Here is a 20,398-nt window from a genome sequence, read left to right as displayed (position 1 = left end):
CAAAGCACAATGTCAGGCAAGCTGAGAGGGTGGCAGTTGAGACCAGCCCAAGGTGAACACACTGGTGTTCTGCGGTAGATGTGCTGCACAATGCCAATGGATGCAGCAAGAGCCAGACAGGATAATACTGCACACGAAGATGGACTCACAGGGCACGATCAGTCACTGCACCGGTCTTGCTGCTTGGTAGAGAGGGGAAGCAGCCAGCTTGCAGGGCTGGGACAAACAGGAACACAACAAACACAAGACAAGATATCCAGGCACTATCCACAACTGAAACCATGAGCAACAGGTAGCACAACACACTCAATGATAATGAACTGGCAAAACATGAGGGTAAGAGAACGGTAACGCTTCCTTTTACAGTCCTGTTACCCATGTACTTACTATGTACCTATTATAGTAATTATAATTACTGGGTAATAACTAGGTACTAACCCTGAACCTACCCCTAAACCTAATCCTAACCCATGTACTTACCTTATATTAGCCAGTACTTTTTTAGGTAAGTACACTGTAAGTACACGTTAAGTACTGTAATGTAAAAGGAAGCGTTACCAAGAGAACACATATAAAGGGAGGTGAGAACATGAGAAACAGGTGTCAACACTTGGACAAGGAACAGGTGAACACACTCAGGTAAACGAGGACTCAAACAAGGGAGCAGAGAACATGAGAAGCAGGTGACAACACTCGGACAAGGAACAGGTGACAACACTCAAACGTGGACTCAACTAGACAAGAGGGTGTGGTACAGGGAAACAAGGAGGCAGGAACAAATCTGGACCTTCGCCAGATTGGTGAAGGTCTTGGAATCAGGAGCGCCCTGCTGGGCCGTGCTGGCGTGCTCGGGGACTGCCTCGTGTGCGCCCTCCAGGACTGCGCTGGCGTGCTCGGGGACTGCCTCGTGTACGCCCTCCAGGACTGCGCTGGCATGCTCGAGGACTGACTCGTGTACGCCCTCCAGGACTGTGCTGGCGTGCTCGGGGACTGACTCGTGTACGCCCTCCAGGACTGCGCTGGCGTGCTCGGGGACTGACTCGTGTACGCCCTCCAGGACTGCGCTGGCGTGCTCGGGGACTGACTCGTGTACGCCCTCCAGGACTGCGCTGGCGTGCTCTGGGACTGACTCGTGTACGCCCTCCAGGACTGCGCTGGCGTGCTCGGGGACTGACTCGTGTACGCCCTCCAGGACTGCGCTGGCGTGCTCGGGGACTGACTCGTGTACGCCCTCCAGGACTGCGCTGGCGTGCTCGGGGACTGACTCGTGTACGCCCTCCAGGACTGCGCTGGCGTGCTCGGGGACTGACTCGTGTACGCCCTCCAGGACTGCGCTGGCGTGCTCGGGGAATGACTCAGGAGCGCCCTGCTGGGCCATGCTGGCATGCTCGGGGACTAACTCGTGAGCACCCTCCTGGGCAGCGCTCTCCGGAGCTGGAGCAGTGGACTCGGAAACAGCCCTCTCTGTAGCGGGCTCGGGAACAGCTCCCTCTGTAGCGGGCTCGGGAACAGCTCCTATTTTCTGGTACCGAAAAAAGACGGGGGTCTCAGACCCATTCTAGATCTAAGAGAGCTGAACAAAGTGCTTATGAAACGCCAGTTCAGAATGCTCAGAACCAGGAAAATCCTCGCGCAAATTCGCCAAGGGGACTGGTTTATGTCAATAGATCTGAAGGACGCCTACTTCCAGATACATAGAGCATATAGCACATCCCTACTAGTGCAGCTCAACCAGGAGAACTGAGTTACGTGAGAGTGGTCTGAGCATGATATATCTGGGCAGAACGCACAACTCGCTTAGACTGACAGAAGTTTAGCCTGCAGGGCGGGAACTTCTAGGTTATAAAACCTGACAAAGGTAGACGGGGAGCTCCAGCCTGCCGCTACACATATGTCGTGGATAGAAATCCCGCTGGACCACGCCCACGATGAGGCCATGCCTCTAGTGGAATGAGCCCTGATGCCCAGAGGGCATTGCAGACCTTTTGACGCGTAAGCGGCCGCTATAGCGTCCACTATCCAGAGTCTGTTTCGAGGCAGCGAGACCTTTGGTGCGCCCACCAAACGAAACAAACAGCTGCTCCGTGCGCCTGAAAGAGGCGGAGCGCGTAGTGTAAAACCTCAGCGCCCTGACCGGGCAAAGGAGATTCACGTCTGTCTCACTGTCTGACGCTGGCAGAGCCGACAGTGAAATGACTTGCGCTCTGAAAGGAGTGCCCATCACTTTTGGAACATGTCTAGGTTTGAGGATGACTTTAGAGTCATTCGGCCCGAACTCAAGACACGTCGCGCTGTGCAGCGCGTGACAGCGCGTGCAGGTCCCCCACACGTTTGACTGATGACAGCGCGGTAAGAAAAACGTTTTTTTTAGTGATAGGTATTTTAACTCCACGGAGTCTAGTGGCTCAAATGGGAAGGCTTTCAGGGCCTCGAGGACCAAGGAAAGATCCCACATAGGAACCGACGGGGGGGCGCGGCGGATTCATCCTTCTAGCTCCCTTAAGGAAGCGGATGACCAGCTCATGTCTTCCCAGTGACTGGCCGTGCGTCGATTCTGCGAACGCCGCCATGGCCGCCACATAAACTTTGAGCGTGGATGGGGACCTCCCTTTATCCATCAGCTCTTGTAGGAAAGTGAGCAGATGCGCAACCTTGCACGTCCGCGGGTCCAGATCTCTGTCGGTGCACCACTTGGAGAACACCGACCATTTAGACGCGTAGAGCCTTCTCGTGGAAGGAGCTCTAGACTGCGTGATCGTGTTCATTACTCTTTCTGGCAGGGCAACGAGTACCCGTTGATCAACCATGCGTGCAGAGACCAGCGCTCTGGATGGGGATGCCAGATCGAGCCGCGAGCCTGAGAGAGGAGATCTGCCCTCACCGGAATAGGCCACGGAGCTGCATGTGACAGCCGTGCTAGTTCCGGGAACCAATTCTGATTCTCCCAGTGCGGAGCTATGAGGAGCACCGAGTGGTGCGTTTCCCTGATTCTCTTGATCACCTGTGGTAACAGGGAGACCGGAGGGAAAGCATACAGTGGGAGGCTGGGCCAGACCTGGGCCAGCGCGTCCTCGTTCTTCGAAAAGAACATCCGGCAATGAGCGTTGTCTTTTGACGCAAATAGGTCGACTTCCACTCTGCCGAATAGGCGCCACAGTTTCTGGACTGTTTGGGGGTGCAGGGACCATTCCCCTGGGGGAACGTTGTCCCTGGACAGTTTGTCTGGGCTGTCGTTCAAATGGCCAGGCACATGCGCCGCCCTCAGCGAGCACAGGTGCATCTGGGACCAAATAAGGATGCGTTCCGTCAGATTGCAGAGGTTTCTGGATCCGACACCGCCCTGACGGTTTACATAGGAAACCACAGACATGTTGTCCGAGCGGACGAGAACATGTTGGTTCTGTATGAACGGGAGGAAGCGCTTCAGCGGGTTCTCGACCGCTATCATTTCCAGACAGTTTATGTGAAAACACTTCTCTTGGTCTGACCACTGGCCAAAGGCCGGTCTGCCCTCGAACAGCGCACCCCAACCCGAGTTGGACGCGTCTGTCGAAATGACTTTCCGATAAGAGATGGTTCCCATCATCACTCCCTGCTGGTACCAGTTGGCTACTAACCAGGGCTGCAGAGCCGCTATGCAGGTCTGAGTCACTCTGATTTTCTGGCCGCCAGAAACCCAGGCTCGGCGAGACGCGCGAGCATTCAACCAGCGTTGGAGCGGGCGCGCGCGCTTTGTCGACAAGCGAGCCGTCATGGCCACAGAATTCAGTTCTATTCCTAAAAAGGAAATTGACTGACTGGGCATTAATGAGCTCTTGGTCCAGTTGACCGTGAGACCCAAGCTTTCCAGGTGACTGAGAAGCACTGTTCTGTGAGATAACAGCTCCGTCTCTGACTGTGCCAATATCAGCCAATCGTCCAGATAGTTGCATCCATGCACTTCGTAAATGTACGGGGTGCTAGAGACAGGCCGAACGGCAGGACGGTGTATTGACATACCTGACCGTCGAAGGCGAATCTCAAAAATTGCCTGTGACGGGGTAATATCTGGATCTGAAAATAGGCATCCTTCAGATCTAGAGAAATAAACCAGTCCCTCGGGCGAACGTGCGCGAGCATTTTCCTGGTCGTAAGCATTTTGAACGGTCTTTTCGCAAGCACTTTGTTCAAATGTCTCAGATCTAGGATAGATCTGAAGGCTCCGTCCTTCTTGGGTACGAGAAAATATCGGCTGTAAAAGCCTGACTCGCTCAGAGAAGGCGGTACCTTTTTTATAGCCCCTTTGCACAGCAGCTTTGCTATTTCTGCGTGAAGTAGGTGTGCTACTTCCGCATTCACTATCGTCGCGGTCCGGGCTTGAAAGCGCGGGGGACGGCGAATGAATTGAAGTGTATAGCCCTGCTTTATTGTGCTCAGCACCCATTCTGAAATCCCTGGGATAGTTTCCCACGCAGCTATGTGAGCCGCTAGGGGGCGAATGGCCTCCGAGTTCAGATCGCCGCCATTTGCGGGCTTGTGAAACTGAACCGGAGCCTGGGCAATGGCTGCTCGCTGAAAGCCGAAACCGGCTGATTTATGTGAGATGTCCCAATCATAAGGGATGGGGAACATTCTTTTTCACTTTTTGACGCGCGAGCAGCGCTCCGGGCGGAAAAGCTTCCTGTAAGCGTGAGCGCGTGTGCACGGGCACGAGACTTACAAGTGTATTTGACGCCCCGATCATAATGGATGGGGAGCGTTTTATTAATGCCCTGCATTTTGTGATAACACTTAAACGCGCGGGCGGAGCCCGGGGGAAGGGTTGTGTTAGCAAGCGTGAACGCACTCTGGCAGGCACGAGACTTACTTTCATAACCTGCTTTCTTGATCGTATAACAGAGCGGGCGATAGTGGGCACAGACCTGTGGACACATTTCTTACATTCAACACTCGAGCGGCTTTTCTGCGCTTTATGAGAGTGTGCTCTGTGAGTGACACGAGATTCGGAGTGCTTATGTGTAGGGGTGAACACTGGGGCGTGGGCACTTTCACTACACCTACAACACCGACGGCATGAGCCGGACCAGACATTATACTCTTTTTGAGATTTCTCTGGGTCGCCGTGAAACCGGCGTTTGTGTGCTGGAGAGGGTAAACGAACCGGCTCGTTGGCTGCTAATTGAACCACTGCAGTAGCCTGTTTGAAGGGGACTGACAGGGAAATAAACTTTGACGGCGGTCCGGCCGCAGTGGGAAACGCGCGTTTTTTTTGTTTTTTTTTTGAAGGCGATGTGTCTGTTAGTAAGCATGAGCGCTCGTGAGCGGGCACGTAACTTACATTCTTAACCTGACATGTATGAGGCTGTTCTGGCCATGTGACACCGCTGCAGTAGCCTTATCTAAGGGGACTGACAGGGCGAGACATTTCGACGGCGGGTTCGAGAGGGCTCTGCATGACGCGCGAACGGGGACGCGAGGGCGAGGTAGCTCTCTTGTAACGTAAAGAGAGCTAGCCGCGTGCTCGTTGGTCGAGCAGAACTGTATAAAATTTTGCTCTTACCACGCATCCAGTACGTCGCGTATGTTGATGCCCGTCCGGGTCATGCAGAGAGCTCGAGAGGGCTCTGTATGACGCGCGAACGGCGACGCGAGGGCGGGGTAACTCTCTTGTAACGTAAAGAGAGCTAGCCGCGTGCTGGTTGGTCGAGCAGAACTGGGAACAGTGTTTGTATGAGGGCGCGCGCACAAGTAGTGGGCACGGGACCTACATGTGACACAGATGATGCCCGTCCGGGTCATGCAGAGAGCTCGAGAGGGCTCTGCATGACGCGCGAACGGGGACACGAGGGCGGGGTAGTTCTCTTGTAACGTAAAGAGAGCTAGCCGCGTGCTCGTTTCTCGGCCTCATCCTCAGATGCGACGGCAGTGAGGCTCGTGAGCGGCAGCTGCGCGTCGGTGAGGGGAGGCGGGAAGGCGAAAAACGAGGCTCGAGGGAGGTTCTCCGGCGAGCGCGTCGCTGTGGCCACAGGTTCCGGCTGTCTCAGGGAACGGCGCTTCTTCCTGCGCGGTCCCACAGAGGGCGGAGCGACTGCTGCGGGGTTGAAGGCTTCGAGTCGAGCCCGCAGGGTCGACAGCGGAAGCGCTTCACAGAGCTCGCAGCCCCCGGACGCGAGGGCGAGCTCTGCATGTTCCAGGCAGAGAGCGCAGATCAAGTGGCTGTGTCCGACGCTGGGCGGCACGAGCCGCAGGAAGTGCGAGGCATCTTTAAAAAGACACTCGCGCTCTTTTAGGAATAGGTTTTGCAAGGTAAAAAGGATACGTCGCCGGATAGCGTAGCTCGCACGGATGGCTGAAGGTGGCGAAGACGGCCGGCTGCCTCAGCGCTGTCCTAAGCTGGCTGTTCGCTGTTCGGCGGCGGCGGTGGCTTCTCTCAGATCCAGCGATGCGAAGAGCTCGCTGAAGAGACGAAAACCAGGGAATTCAGCCTACAGCCCCTTCTTTTATACGCTAAGCCACGCCCATTCTGGCAGGCTATGACGCTATGAAGGCGCAGGCGCCCTTCATTGGGCGTGACGTCACGCGGGGCTCACTGGTAGGCTGCAGCAGATGCCCGCAGGGCAGCCAATGAGCATGCAAGACTGCCTGCTCTAGGTCTGCTAGCTGCTGCACTGCGTTGACAATGTATACAAAATTAAGGATAATTTTTTGGCTTCAATATCTCGAGAAGATGAATCTTTCCCGTAGCGTAAGCTAAACTTACGCAATACGAGAGAACCTCTCGTAAGAGAACTGACGTTCTTCTTCTACTACACAGCGCGCGTCGTACAAGCAGAGGAAGACGCGCGCTGTACATAGTAGTAGAAGAAGAACGTCAGTTCTCGCGCATGCGTCGTGGAAATCTCTTGAACTCTCGTCTCAGGCCCACAAGGAAGCAATGGAATAGTCGAATAAAGTCGTTATTTTTGTTTTTTTTCCGCACAAAAAGTATTCTCGTCGCTTGATAAACTTATAGTGGAGCCACTGTAGTCACATGAAATATTTAAACATTTTCTTCAATGACTTTCTGGGCCGTCAAGTTTCACTCCCTTAGGAAGCCTATGGGGGAGTGATCCACCTCTCAGATTTAATCAAAAATATCTTCATTTGTGTTCCGAAGATGAACGAAGGTCTTACGGGGTTGGTACAGCATGAGGGTGAGTAATTAATGACTTAATTTTCATTTTTGGGTGAACTATCCCTTTAATGGGTCATTGAATCTTTGACTCAACCGATTCATTCAAAACGCTGAATCATGATTCAGTAATGCGGTTATGTGTTCTGGTGAGATGTGCTGTGGTTCTGCTGTGATCTTTGTTTGGAACTATTTTCGCTGCTCAAATACAACAAAAAACAGTCAAAATTGTGTCTAAAATGTAAGTGACTTCATATTAATTTGTTTATTAAACTGTCATATGAAATCAATGGTACATTTTCAATCGTGATGGTATTGCACTCGTGGTTGTGTGATGTTGCTTAACTGATACAGCTGTATCATATCATATGTTATAAATATAAGAACTCCACATGAATTTTTACCGCTGTGTATGTTAATTAAGTTTCTGTGTGTGATCTGGGCTCATTTGTTTCCATTTCTCATGAGGCACGAGCCTCAACAGCGCAACCGTGTTACCTAAGACAGTCAGAGGCTGTTTGCGGATTGGTTGGCAGTCCAAATGTCGGCAGATTTTTTTTTAACGATAATAATTAAAACATTTAATTAAATTTTAAATTAACAAATTGTAAGTAAATAACAATAGGTCAAGTTTAGTTTTTTTTTTTTATCAAGACTTAAAAAATTATTCTGGACTATTTTTAGGTGTGCCAGCTGCCATGTGGGTGGCACCGGCACACCAGTGGCTACGCGAGTGCTCAGAATAGAATGGTAACATTCCATGCCTTATTTCAGGCTTCCAAAAGTCAAGCCAAAGTCACACTCAGATGAAATAATGGTGTACTAATATATAGCTAAATTACTTATTTTCTAAATAATAAAATCGTCAACAAATGCTACCCTTGAGTGGCTGCCCTCTGTCTCGGTCGTACATTAGTCACACATTACTTTTTGTCAAGTCAAGTATACAAGGTCATACACAGACATATAGGTGAAACTCGAAAAATTAGAATATCGTGCAAAAGTTCATTTATTCAGTAATTCAACTTAAAAGGTGAAACTAATATATTCATTACATGCACAGTGAGATATTTCAAGCCTTTATTTGTTATAATTTTGATGACTGTGGCTTACAGCTTATGAAAACTCCAAAGTCAAAATTAGAATATTGTGAAAAGGTTTTCAAAGCTGTAAGCCATAATCATCAAAATTATAACAAATAAAGGCTTGAAATATCTCACTTTGCACGTAATGAGTCTATATAATATATTAGTTTCACCTTTTAAGTTGAATTACTGAAATAAAATAACTTTTGCATGATATTCTAATTTTTTGAGTTTCACCTGTACATTCATAAAAGATATGTATCAACACATGCATTCATAAGGGTTAATAACAGTTATTTGTTCTATCAATGTAGCAGAGACATCATAGAACTCCACACATGCAATCCTCGTGCATTTCTAATTACCATCATGTTTCTAAGATTCTATGAATATAAGAAAATGCAAACATATAGAACATATTACATTTCTTCCACACTACCAATCTTTCATTTGAAAGCCACATTTCTAACATCTGTAAAACCACATTCTTCCGTCTTAAAAATATATCTAAACTGTGATGCTCTCAATGCAAAATTGGAACAGGTAGTTCATGCATTCATGGCCTCAAGGCTAGATTATTGTAATGCTCTACTGGCTGGTTGCCCTGCACGCTTAATAAACAAAGTTCAACTGGTCCAAAACACAGCAGCTAGAGTCCCTACTAGAACCAGGAAGTATGACCATATTAGCCTGGTTCTGTCAACACTGCATTGGCTTCCTATTAAACATTTTATAATTTTTTTTAATCTTGCTAATTACTTACAAAGCACTAAACGATTTAGCTCCCCAGTACTTGAGCAAGCTCTTCCCTTACGAAAAAAAAAAAAAAGGGAATATACTGCAAAATAGAATGCAATATATTACATAATACATTTACATAAATGGGAAACTAGTGCTTATATTTTTACAATATACTGCAATATATGCATTGACCATGTATGACTATATATTAATAATATATAAAGTATTTATAAATGAAGACAAAAATAGCATTACATGTAATATTCACAAAGTTGTACTCTTTATTGTGTACATATATTGCATACATGTTCCCATATAAATGTGAATGTATGTACATTTATACACAAATTCACGGAAATGAGTTACAGCAGATTTCTAGTCCCAGCATGCTTTGCTTCTGACTATTAAAGGAGAGCAAATGTTAAAATGAAGTGCTATTCAATGTGTTTGGCTCAATATTAATATAGGGCCCTATTTTAACGATCTGAAACGCAAGTGTCAAAGTGCAAAGCGCAAGTGACTTTGTGGGCGGATCCCGGCGCTGTTGCTATTTTCCCGGCGGGATAAATGCCTCTTGCGCCTGGCGCAAATCTAAAAGGGGTTGGTCTGAAGTAGCTTCATTATTCATAGGTGTGGTTTGGGCGTAACGTGAAATAAACCAATCAGAGCGTCATCTCACATTCCCTTTAAGAGCAGGCGCGCTTGTTCTAAAGCGGATTCCTATTATAACGGCGGATTTGCCAGGCGCGCGCCAGGAGCGGTTCACAGCCGAGGAGAGCAACGTTCTCGTCAGGGCCGTAAAACACAGAGAAGTGACATTGGGGATGGAGAAACCCACCCAAATTAACTTCTGTTTAACAGGCGTATGATAATTTGGGTAAATGTGTAAGCTACATGTATGCTTTTATAATAAATTGTCTATCTATCTATCTATCTATCTATCTATCTATCTATCTATCTATCTATCTATCTATCGTAATAATGTATGATTTGCAAAAATGAAAACTGCTGCTTAGATGAGAGAATCAAAGTGTATGCGCGTTGTGCACACGCTACATTGATTATGGCCAAGCATGCGCCCTTAAAATAGCATAATGAACAACGCGCAACGTGCCACTGACTTTAGACTAGGTTTTTTCTGGTCAGTGGCGCATTTGTTTTATAGAACAGCAAAATAGCATGAGGGAAAGTTTGCGCCGGAACACGCCTCCTCTTTGCGCTGAACCGCCCCGGGGAGCGCATGTGTATTTCTTAGTTAACCGACGTGTGTCTGAGGAGGGAAAAGCCCGCTTTGCGCGGGTGCAAAATAGGAATGATACATGCGTCAGTGTACAAAGTAATTTGCGCCGAGAGCAAGATAGGGCCCTTAGTGTGAGATCTGTTAGTGTTTAATGTGCTATTATTTTGGAATTTAAAAAGTTTTCTGGTATGTCTGAGTTTTTGGGGTTACCATTGTGCTGAAGAGTAGAGCCTGTGGTTCAGTTGACGATTGGCCAACCATCAAGGCTATAATTAAAATAATATAAAACTAATGACTGTGCAATCCACAGCATACAGTTCAGCACATGGTTAAAAACATTTGTACATGCAGGTATGCTTGTGCTTTTATTATATAGCTTGAAAATTTTGAATATTTTTAGTGTAAATAAATTAAAAATATAATAAGTATATTATGTTATGTATTTCTCTATACAGAATGTGTTTATGCTGCATGAGTGAATGTATTTGCAATATATTACACATGCAGTACCATATCTGATCACATATATCTATATATTATGAAGTGTATTACCGAATATAAAATGAAATACATGATATACACTCACCTAAAGGATTATTAGGAACACCAGTTCAATTTCTCATTAATGCAATTATCTAATCAACCAATCACATGGCAGTTGCTTCAATGCATTTAGGGGTGTGGTCCTGGTCAAGACAATCTCCTGAACTCCAAACCGAATGTCAGAATGGGAAAGAAAGGTGATTTAAGCAATTTTGAGCGTGGCATGGTTGTTGGTGCCAGACGGGCCGATCTGAGTATTTCACAATCTGCTCAGTTACTGGGATTTTCACGCACAACCATTTCTAGGGTTTACAAAGAATGGTGTGAAAAGGGAAAAACATCCAGTATGCAGCAGTCCTGTGGGCGGAATTGCCTTGTTGATGCTAGAGGTCAGAGGAGAATGGGTGCAAGAGCTCACCAAAATTGGACAGTTGAAGACTGGAAAAATGTTGCATGGTGAGTCTCGATTTCTGTTGAGACATTCAGATGGTAGAGTCAGAATTTGGCGTAAACAGAATGAGAACATGTATCCATCATGCCTTGTTACCACTGTGCAGGCTGGTGGTGGTGGTGGTGTAATGGTGTGGGGGATGTTTTCTTGGCACACTTTAGGCCCCTTAGTGCCAATTGGGCATCGTTTAAATGCCACGGCCTACCTGAGTATTGTTTCTGACCATGTCCATCCCTTTATGGCCACCATGTACCCATCCTCTGATGGCTACTTCCAGCAGGATAATGCACCATGTCACAAAGCTCGAATCATTTCAAATTGGTTTCTTGAACATGACAATGAGTTCACTGTACTAAAATGGCCCCCACAGTTACCAGATCTCAACCCAATAGAGCATCTTTGGGATGTGGTGGAACGGGAGCTTCGTGCCCTGGATGTGCATCCCACAAATCTCCATCAACTGCAAGATGCTATCCTATCAATATGGGCCAACATTTCTAAATAATGCTTTCAGCACCTTGTTGAATCAATGCCACGTAGAATTAAGGCAGTTCTGAAGGTGAAAGGGGGTCAAACACAGTATGGTGTTCCTAATAATCCTTTAGGTGAGTGTATTTGTAAATATATATTGTTCAGTTTCAGGAAGTGGCAATTCCTTATGTATTATATTGTAATTATCAATATATTGTAATATATAACAATATATTATTCTGTATATTTTCAAATATACTCTTAAACCATTTAATATATTGATCATTCATATAGGGAAATATATTTCCTTTTATAAGGGTTAGTGTATTATACTGTATCAACTGCAGGCGGTAGATCCTTTTCCTATCTATCACCAAAACTTTGGAACAGTCTTCCTAGTGTTGTTCGTGAAGCAGACACACTCTGTCAGTTTAAATCTAGACTAAAAAACACATCTCTTTTACCTGGCATACACTGTCATGATTCTGCCCTCGTGTCCTTGATTTTCTCTAGTCTTGAGGCAGGATCATGACAGAATCATCATGTTTTGTGTGCAAGCACATGGTCTTGTGTTTTGAGCCATGTGGTTGTGTTGTCTCGTTACGTTACCCCGCCCCCTTGTTATCCTCGTCTCGTCATTATTGTCTAGTCAGTTTCACCTGTCCTTGTCTAGTCAGCTTCACCTGTCTTTGTCATTAGTGTCTCCCTATTTTATCCCCTTGTGTTTGCTGTCCTGTGTCGGTACATTGTCAACCTGTGCGTGTTACTCTTTGTGAGAGTCCTGTGAGTACTTAGTCTGCATATTGTATTAATTGTGAGTTTGCTTCTTGTCAAGTCAGAATCTTTGTTTGTCATCGTGTCATAGTTTAGTTGTACTCTGCTCCAGTCCTGTTTTGCCCCCTCGTAGGTTTTTGTTTTCTGTTTTGTGCCTCAATAAATCCCTGTTAGTCTGCATATCGTCTGCGTTTGGGTTCGCTCTTCAATCCACATGACATACACATAGCACATTATCAATTTTTATAATTTCTATCAAAGTTCTATCAAATAATGTAAAATGGTTGTTAGGCTGTATAAATTAGGTCCATTATATGGGGTGTTATACTTCTTATAACACCCCATATACTTGTTACATCATAAGAAGAATGTCATAATATTAGTCTCTCTCCTGAGATTTACCGTAGTCAGCCGTAGTCAACAAAACAAACTTTGTTTAATTATTTTCTTGTTATTACTGTAAACCTGCTTTGAAAAAATCTGTATTGTAAAAAGAGCTATAAATAAAGGTGAATCGACTTGACCTTACATCCCTCCTACGCTTCGCTGCTACAAATGTCAGAGTTATGAGCAAGTAGCAGTGGTTTGTAAAGGAAAGCAGAGGTGTCCCAAATGTGGAGGAGATCATTTGAGGATTGTGAAGATATGGTGCATGAAAAATGTTGCAATTGTGAAGGCAGCACAGTGTAACATATGCTGGTTGTGAAGTTAGGAGGTGTCACAAGCCCGGTCTCTGCAACTCCTCTCTCTGGCCAGCAGAGACCGCCCTCGCCCGAATATTGATTCTCTCTTTCACTACATTCCCCATAAGCCTCTCTAATGATTCAATCACTGTGCTCAGCTGCAGCCTATCTATCGGGCTATTTATCTCCACTTCGCACAGCTCTCAGTGCGAAGTTTTGTCTAGCTATTTGTGAAACACTACTGAGCATTTTACCTGTTGACTGCCTAACCGATTCTCGACCCTTTCCGTCTAGACCTTCCTTGCCTGCCGCCTGCCTACGTTACCTCTGCCTGGTTATTGGACTCTGCTTGTTCTCTGCCCGCCCTGACCATTCAGCCTGGTAATCGACCCTGAATTTGCCTCGTCTTCAGTGCTGTGTTTGCTGTTATTGACCCTTGCCTGTCTGACTATTCTGTCAATAAACTTTTATGCTGCAAATGGATCTCTCTGAAACTGGTGATTCACAACAGAAAACTTCGCCACACCCAGATCCAGCAGCTATGTCAAGATTGTCTGCTGCTTACTCAGCCCAAGCTGATCAGATCGCCGCTCATCATCATCAGCTCAACCACCTCACTTCGTTGATGGACGAGCCGGTTAAAGCTGTTCGAGGTCTCCAAGCTTCGGCATCGGATCAAGCTCCTCCACAACCCGCCGCAGCTGCCAGTCCCGCACCGGCCCCGCCCCCCGCGGCGCCTCGTCTCGCGCTCCCAGAGAAGTTTGACGGGGACCCCGATAAATGTAAGGGCTTTATTCTGCAGTGCTCTCTATACATCGATCAACAACCCTCTTTGTATTCTACTGACGCGGGGAAGATAGCCTTTGTGAGTTCATTGCTCATGGGGAGAGCATTGGAGTGGTTTACAGCTGTATGGAGAGCCGATGGTTCAGCATTCCCGTCCTTCCTAGTTTTCCTCCAATGCTTCAGAGAGGTCTTCGAGCATTCTAGGGAGGGAAAGAGCGCGGGCGATCGCTTGTTGGAGCTCACTCAGGGAAGGTCTACTGCTGCTGAGTATGCTCTCACGCATCGCACCCTAGCCGCACAGACTTCTTGGAATGACGACACGCTCAAGGTAATTTTCCGAAGAGGCCTGAACCATGATCTACAGTCGGAACTAGCCTGTCGTGACGAGGGCAGGGACCTCGACCAGTTCATCAACCTCACGATCCAGATAGACAACCTCATGAGATCACGCCGAGTCTGTCACCGTGCCATTCCTGCTCCTCGCGCGGCCCAGGTTACCCGAGCCTCAACCCCTGTTCGCGCTGAAGAACCCGAGCCCATGCAAATTAATGCCTACCATCTGCCAACGGAAGAGAGAGATCGACGGATCCGGCTTCACCTCTGTCTGTACTGTGGCGAGGCAGGCCACCTTCGTTCCTCCTGCCCATCCAGACCCTGTTCAACCACTTCTCGTCCGGTGAGCACAGACCTTGAAGCACCACACTACACTTCGTCTGTGTTCGTGCCTGTCGTGTTAACGATAGATGGCAAGCGGGTTCCCACCAGAGCACTGATTGACTCTGGCGCAGCAGGGAACTTTATCTCGGCAGATTTTGCCCGTCAACACAACATTTCACTAACCCGCTGCCATTCTTCCATTGCAGTCGAGGCCATCGATGGAAGACCATTAGGCTCCGGTCGCATCTCTCACCTCACTCAAGAACTCCAGCTGCTGACAGGGGCGCTCCACTCTGAGGTAATCCAGTTCTATGTCTTCCACACTCCACGCACCCCTGTGATCCTAGGCTTGCCATGGCTCCGTAAACACAATCCCCAGATTCACTGGAGAACCAACCAGATTACTCGCTGGGGCGCGTTCTGTCATTCCAAGTGTCTCTCACCCGTTGCTCCATCTACCATTCAAGAAATCTCCGTGCCCGTGGCGAGGGTCAACCTGAACGACCTCCCTACCGAATACCATGATCTGGCAGAGGCCTTCAGTAAAGTTGGCGCTTCTCAGCTCCCGCCTCATCGCAACAGCGACTGTGCCATCGATCTGTTGCCCGGTTCAGTTCCTCCCAAGGGTCGTATATTCCCCCTTTCTCAACCGGAGTCCGAAGCTATGAGGAAATATATAGAGGAGGAACTGGCAAAGGGTTTCATCCGGCCCTCCACGTCTCCAGCGTCCGCCCGATTCTTCTTCGTCCAGAAGAAGGACGGGGGCCTCCGACCCTGCATTGATTACCGTGCTCTGAACGACATCACAGTAAAGTTCCGTTATCCGCTCCCGTTGGTTCCAGCCGCCTTGGAATTACTTCGTACTGCCAAGTACTACACTAAGCTCGATCTTCGCTGTGCATACAATTTGATCCGCATCAGGAAGGGGGACGAGTGGAAGACAGCATTTTCCACCAACACGGGGCACTACGAGTACTTGGTTATGCCGTTCGGCCTGGCGAACAGTCCGTCTGTCTTCCAGTCGTTTATCAACGACGTCTTCAGAGACATGCTCCATCGTACAGTCATAGTATACATCGACGACATCCTGATTTACTCTGACACCTTCACAGACCATGTGCAGCACGTGCGAGCTGTCCTCCAGAGACTCGTTCACCACCATCTGTATGCCAAACTGGAGAAGTGTGAGTTCCATCAAACCTCCATTTCGTTCTTGGGTTACGTCATCAGCCCGGAGGGAGTTGCTATGGACGAGGGAAAGGTCAAAGCAGTCCGTGATTGGCCACGTCCCACAACCCTGAAGGAGCTACAGCGCTTCCTCGGGTTTGCTAACTTTTACCGACGATTCATAAGAAACTTCAGTGCAATGGTTAACCCACTCACCTCTTTAGTGAAGAAGGGCACACATCGTCTTCAGTGGAAGGAGTCTGCCACCCAGGCTTTTAGTGCGCTCAAACAACGCTTTACCACAGCTCCTATTCTGCACCATCCTGATCCCAGTCTTCCATTCATAGTCGAAGTAGATGCCTCGAACACCGCCTTGGGGGCCATCCTCTCACAACGCCAAGGCTCGCCGCCCAAGTTGTATCCCTGTGCATTCTACTCCCGTAAGTTGAATGCCGCCGAAAGAAACTATGATGTGGGTGATCGGGAGCTGCTGGCCATGAAGGCCGCCTTTGAAGAGTGGCGGCATTGGCTCGAGGGCTCTCTCCATCCTTTCATCGTTCTTACTGACCATAAGAACCTAGAATATTTTCGCACCGCTAAGAGGTTAAACCCCAGGCAGGCACTGGTCACAGGCGTTGGTCACTCTTCTTTGCTCGGTTCCTCTTCACTGTCACTTATCGCCCTGGTTCCAAGAATGTCAAGGCAGATGCCCTCTCACGCCAAACCGACCTCGAACTCACACCACAGGACCCCAAGACGGTGCTGGCTCCCAACCTCATTGTCGCTCCAATCCAGTGGGACATCGACACGGAAATCGAACAGCTCAACTCCCGCGCTGAAGTCCCACCCGGCTGTCCGCCCGACCGAATCTTTGTCCCTGAGACCTTTCGGCACAGGTCCTGGAACTCGTTCATGCACATCCCAGCTCAGGGCATCCGGGGATCACGGCCACTATCCAACTGCTCCAAAACCGTTATTGGTGGCCCTCTTTAGCCTCAGATGCCACAACCCACGTACAACACTGCCGGGTCTGTAACACTCAGAAGTCATCCCGCCAATTACCTGCGGGCCTGTTACACCCTCTCCCCATTCCGCAACGTCCTTGGTCACACATTGCCATTGACTTCATCACCGATCTTCCTGCTTCTGAAGTTCACACCACCATCCTCACCGTGATCGATCGTTTCTCCAAGGCCTGTCGCCTTATTCCTCTTGCAAAGCTCCCCACGGCATTACAAACCGCTGAACACCTCTGCAATCAGGTGTTCCGTTTCTATGGCCTACCTGAAGACATAGTCTCCGACCGAGGACCCCAGTTTACCTCTCAAGTGTGGTCGGCCTTCTTCAAGACCCTACAGGTCAATATCAGTCTAACGTCTGGGTACCATCCACAATCCAACGGGCAGGCCGAACGCCTAAATCAAGAGGTAATCCGTTTCCTGCGCTCCTACTGCCATCAGCACCAGCAGGATTGGAGTCGTTACCTAATCTGGGCCGAGTACGCCCAGAATTCCATCCGGAAACACTCCACCGGCCTAACCCCCTTTCAGTGTGTCCTAGGTTTTCAACCGCCTCTTTTCCCGTGGTCAGGAGAGCCCACAAATGTACCTGCCGTGAACGACTGGCTCCAACGCAGCGAGGAGACCTGGAACCAGGCCCATACTCACCTCCAACGAGCAGTTCGCCGTCAGAGGGAACAGGCTAACCGTCGTCGTCAGCCGGGACCAGAGTATCTCCCGGGCCAGTGGGTTTGGCTGTCGACCCGAGACCTGCGTCTGCGTCTTCCCTGCAAGAAGCTCAGTCCCAGGTTTGTGGGTCCATTCAAGATTACCCAACAGATTACCCCAGTCTCTTATCGCCTTGACCTGCCCAGACAGTACCGTCTCGCTCCTACCTTCCATGTCTCTCTACTCAAACCTGCTGATGGACCCAACATGGAAGAGGAGGGGAGGCCCCGTGACCAGAGTTCTCAGCCTATCCTAGTGGAAGGCGAGGAGGCCTATCTAGTTCAGGAACTAGTGGATTCCAGACGTCGGGGAAGTTCCCTGCAGTACCTGGTTCATTGGGAGGGATTTGGCCCTAAGGAGCGTTCTTGGGTGGATGCCTCTGACATCCTGGACCCCAGCCTGATCACAGACTTTCACCTAGCTCATCCCACCAAACCGGCCCCACGACCTCGAGGTAGACCCCGACGCCGTCAGGCTCCGCGCACCAGGAGTCGCTCGCAGGGAGGGGGCTCTGTCACAAGCCCGGTCTCTGCAACTCCTCTCTCTGGCCAGCAGAGACCGCCCTCGCCCGAATATTGATTCTCTCTTTCACTACATTCCCCATAAGCCTCTCTAATGATTCAATCCCTGTGCTCAGCTGCAGCCTATCTATCAGGCTATTTATCTCCACTTCGCACAGCTCTCAGTGCGAAGTTTTGTCTAGCTATTTGTGAAACACTACTGAGCATTTTACCCGTTGACTGCCTAACCGATTCTCGACCCTTTCCGTCTTGACCTTCCTTGCCTGCCGCCTGCCTACGTTACCTCTGCCTGGTTATTGGACTCTGCTTGTTCTCTGCCTGCCCTGACCATTCAGCCTGGTAATCGACCCTGAATTTGCCTCGTCTTCAGTGCTGTGTTTGCTGTTATTGACCCTTGCCTGTCTGACTATTCTGTCAATAAACTTGTATGCTGCAAATGGATCTCTCTGAAACTGGTGATTCACAACAGGAGGAGAGCTGTGGAAGTTCAACTAGTTAAAACTGCTAACAACATAAGCTTTGCAGAGGCAGTGAGGACGGTTCATAGACAGATGGAGGGATGAAATTGATAAAAGTGAACAGGTTTTGGGATCATGGGTAGGCCAAACAGAGGAAATTAAAACAGCATTGACAGTAAAAAAGGCTAATTTTGTTCATGTTATCAATTGCACTGATCAAGTTAAACACAAAACAGAAAAAAATCTAAATTATTGTCAACGGATCTGAGAAGTTTTTGGGTGTTAGAGGTGTATCATAGGAGGATTTCAACAAGAGACTTGATGTAGATGGGTTACCGGAAAGTCTAAGGGAAAATACCTGATTATCCTACTACGGAAAGTGAGAAGTTTGATATCAAATGGCAAGGAGTTGAAAGGTTTTATCAAAGATTTTAAAAAGAAGCCGGAAATCATATGTGTGCAAGAAACCCGTTTAAAACCAGCGTTAGAGTTTGTTATTAAAGGGTATGATAGTATACGCAGAGATAGAAGAGAGGGTAGGGGAGGAGGGTGTATAATATTTTTAAAACAAGGCATACAATATAGAGTTTTGGGAAAAGGAGTTGAGCTGGAATATTTGATAATTGAAATTTGGACTAAAGAAGGAAACATAAAAATTGTTAACTTCTATAATCCCTGTAATTCTATAATCCATCGAATCATCTGCTGCCAGTTGATTTACCAGTGTCACCTTCCACTCTGCTTTCTCATCCACTCCTGCAAAGTGTATAATACTAGTAATTCACTTACCTTGTCTGTCTTGTGACAGTAATAGGCTTTCACTATAGTTAATGGATGAACTAATTGCACATTTAGGAAGGAGAGTGGTATATGGAGATTTTAAATGTCCACTACATTGTGGGGCAGTTGTAATGATGAAAAAAGATTGTGATAGAAGAGTTAATGGAGATTAAAAACTTAAAGTGCTTTGACGGCTATTGATTTTACACTAGTGACGGATCCATTGGCTTTGCTTATGGGAAGTATAGTTAGAGAAAGAACTATAGGAAGTGCCCATTATCCTATAGTGGTAGAAGTATAGGTATTGAGTTTAGAATATGAAACAGGAGGATTACAGAGTTTTAGGAGTGCAGATTGAGAGAAATTTAGGGATGTTAGTGATCAAGAAATGAGAAAAATTCATATTAATGAAGATATTGATCTTGATTTAAATCTTTGTATTTGTAGAGCTATTCTGGAGGCCACAAAGCAGTCTATACCAAAGAAAGAAGGTAAGCATAAAAATAAGATTTTGCTGTGGTGGACAAAGAAATGTGATAAAGTAATTAAGTCTCGAAATAAAGCATTTAAAATGTTAAAAAGGAACTGCTGTTTTAAGAATCTTTTTGAATATAAAAAGTTGCAAGCAAATGTAAGAAGAACTATAGTAAAAAATGCAAAGAAGGACTTTTGGAGGAAATTTTGTTACTCAGTGGGAAGGGAGACAGAAGTCGGAAAAGTCTGGAGAATGATTAAAAGAATGAATGGAATTAATAGAGAATATGATTATCCAGTGATTTTTGATAGGAAAATGACAGCAATGAGAAATGAAGAGAAAGCTGAGATGTTGGCAAAAGCTTTTGATAAAATTCACAGTCATACAATGTTAGTGAAAAAGGAAAAAGAGGCAAGGAAACTACGATATTGGAAAATGAGGAGCTATTACAGTATGTGGAATACACTAATGACTTATTAAAGGGGTCATATAATGGTACATGCACTTTTACAAGTTGATTGTACTGAAATGTGTGTTGGCGGTGCCTGTACACAACCATCATATAATGATAAAAATCTATCCAGTGTTTATCTATCTATCTAATCTATCTCCTTATATGTTTTTCCCTGTCTCAAATCCAGCCGTCGGACGCCCCTCCCACGATTGTTGATTGACAGCAGCGTTTCAAC

Source organism: Rhinichthys klamathensis, unplaced genomic scaffold, assembly GCF_029890125.1.
Source record: "Rhinichthys klamathensis goyatoka isolate OS25496 unplaced genomic scaffold, OSU_Roscu_1.1 h1tg000090l_1, whole genome shotgun sequence".
Classification (NCBI taxonomy): Eukaryota; Metazoa; Chordata; class Actinopteri; order Cypriniformes; family Leuciscidae; genus Rhinichthys; species Rhinichthys klamathensis.
This window is presented reverse-complemented; position numbering follows the sequence as displayed.